A 2,923-nucleotide genomic window follows, 5' to 3' on the forward strand; every position below is an offset into this window, starting at 1 on the left:
GCAGGAGAGGAAGGCCCTCTATGAGGTGGATTGATTCAGTGACTGGGATAATTGTGATGGGAGTGTCAGAGACAGTGCGATTGGCACATGACAGAGCGGAGTTTAGGGCTGTTGTACACAGGGTCGCTATGAGTCGCAAGCGACTCGACGGCACATAACAACAACAACATATAATAATTATAAGATGTATAGCAAGCTTAAGAACTAATTATAGTTTACTTCTATGCTTGCCCTAACCCTTATAACAAATTGTTATTTTTTTAAACAATTACCTTTGAATGAAATATGTAAATGAGGACAATCTTTTTTAAAATTATTTTTGTAATCTTGATTTTAACAAAAGTTTACTTTTGAAAACGTGGATTTCCATTCATTCATTGTTGCACACTTTCCTTCCTACCCACACCCAGTTTGCTTTTTTAAAAAAGAAAATATTCATTCCTTATTGCATAATTTCCTCCCTCTCCGTACCACAATCCTACCCCAGTCCATTTTACTACGCAACTCTTAATCTGGACTATTGTCATACAAATAATACCTAATCATATATTCCTTCTAACAGCTTTTATCTTCATCTGTTCCAATGCAGTGTTCATTATTTAACCCCTCTTTTCTTAGTTTCGTCCCAACCTCCATGTCAGTCCTGTTTTATAACAGTGGCATTATGCAGTATTTGTCCTTTTGTGACTGAGAGATTTCACTCAGCATAATGTCCTCCAGGGTCACCCATGTTATATAATACTTTATGTGTTCCGTGTTTTTCAGTGCTGCAAAGTATTCCATTGTGTGAATATACCATAGCTTCTCTATCCATTCCTTTACTGATGGGCACTTGGGTTTCTTCCAGCTCTTTTCTACTGTGAACAACTCAGCAATAAACTAAGAATCAAATCCCTAGGCACATCAAAAAACATCTGCAACAGGGGAAAAAGGAAAGCCACAGGCTGGGAAACAATATGGTAATATTATGTAATGATAATGATAATATGTAATGATAAGGAATTCACATCTAAGATGTATAGAATGCTCCAGCACCTCAACAAGATAAACAGCCCAATCACAAAGTGGGCACAGGATATGAACAGATATTTCACCAAAGACACTCTGATGGTGAACAAACACATAAAGAAATGCTCAAAATCCCTAGCTCTAGGAGAGATGCAAATCAAAACAACTATGAGATATCATCTCACCCCAGTAACAATAGCCAAGTTCAACAGAGCAGCAAACAACAAATGTTGGTGAGGTTGTGGAGAAATTGGAACCCTTATTACACTATTGGTGGGAAGGCAATGTGGCAGTTTCTCAAAAAGTTGGAAACAGAAATATCATTGGACCCAGCAATACCACTAGTAGGAATATTCTCTAAAGAAACCAAAACCCCCACCTAAACAGATATATGCACACCCATGTTTATTGCTCTGTTGTTCACAATAGGAAACAGTTTTTTACATTTACTTGCATGTTTATTTCTACTACTTTTTATTTCTGATTCTTTATTCATAGTTTTTATCTATTATGGTCTAGTAGCTAGAAGCTGTGCTGCAATCACGAAAACACTCAGTTTGAATCCACCAGTTGCTTTATAAGAAATGATTAGCAGATCCCTCCCATGAAATTTACAGCCTCTGAAAAGATGCTGGAGGGTCAGCTATGGGTCGATTCTGTCTCATGGCACACAACAACAACAAACCTATCATGTTCTTTCATCCTAGAAGTGCTGGTAGAACATGAGGAACATGTTTAATGTCAATAAATTGTACGTGTGAAAATTATTGAAATGGTAAATATTTTGGAACCTACATTTCTATCACAATACAATAAGGAAACACAAAATGCTGTTGTCTATTGACAGTGAATTTTCTCAGCCTCTTTGTGGAAAATGTTTTTAACTTTTAGTTTTTGAGAATATTTTTGCTTTATAGAATTTCGTGAAATACCATAAAATCAAGAGGCAGTGGTGATGCAGGAGGAAGTTCAAGCTGTTCTGAAGGAATTGGAAAAAACCAAAGTCCCAGTAATTGATGGCGTATCAACTGACATATCTCAACAAAGAGGCACTGCCCTGGACATGCTTGCCTGGTTGTGATGAGAAATCTGGAGTACAACTACCTGGCCAACTTACTGGAAGAGATTAATTTTTATTCCAATTTTTTTTTAAAAAGGTAACCTAACACACCCATGTTTATTGTGGCTTTGTTCACAATAGCAAGGAGTTGGAAACAACCTATGCACCCATCAACAAATGAATAGACAGAGAAGCTGTGGTACATTCACACAATGGAATACTACGCTGCATTGAAATACAAGGAACTCATGTAATATTATTCAAAATGGGTGACCCTGGAGGACATTATGCTGAGTGAAATATCTCAGTCACAAAAGGACAAATTCTGCATGGTGTCACGGTTGTAAAACAGGACTGACATCAGGGTTGGGAGGAGACTGAGAAAGATGGGTTCAATAATGTATACTGCATTGAAACAGATGAGGGAGAAAACTGTTTAAAAGATATATGTGATTAGGTATTTTTGTCATGACAGGTGTCTAGAGTGAAGGCTACATGGTGGAGTGGACCTGGGGAAGGGTTTGTAAAATAAAGAAGGAATTTTTGTTTTACTTTTACAAGAGGGTAGTGTACTAGGGGTGAGGGTTGGGAGGGGAGAAAAGTGTGACAATGAATAAATGTAAATCCAAAGACTCTGTAAATTTTTAGTTAAATTAATAATAAATTTTTTAAAAGTGTGTCAAATAGAATGTCTATCTGTGTTTCATTGATTATGCAAAGGCATTTGACTGTGTGGATCATAACAAACTGTGGCTGACTCTTAGAAGAATGGGAATCCCAGAACATTTAATTGTGCTAATGCGAAACCTATACTTGGACCAAGAGGCAGTAGTCAGAACAGATCAGGGTAACACT

The sequence above is a fragment of the Elephantulus edwardii genome, unplaced genomic scaffold, assembly GCF_000299155.1.
Source record: "Elephantulus edwardii isolate Elephantulus edwardi_28Jun2011 unplaced genomic scaffold, EleEdw1.0 scaffold00031, whole genome shotgun sequence".
Lineage (NCBI taxonomy): Eukaryota > Metazoa > Chordata > Mammalia > Macroscelidea > Macroscelididae > Elephantulus > Elephantulus edwardii.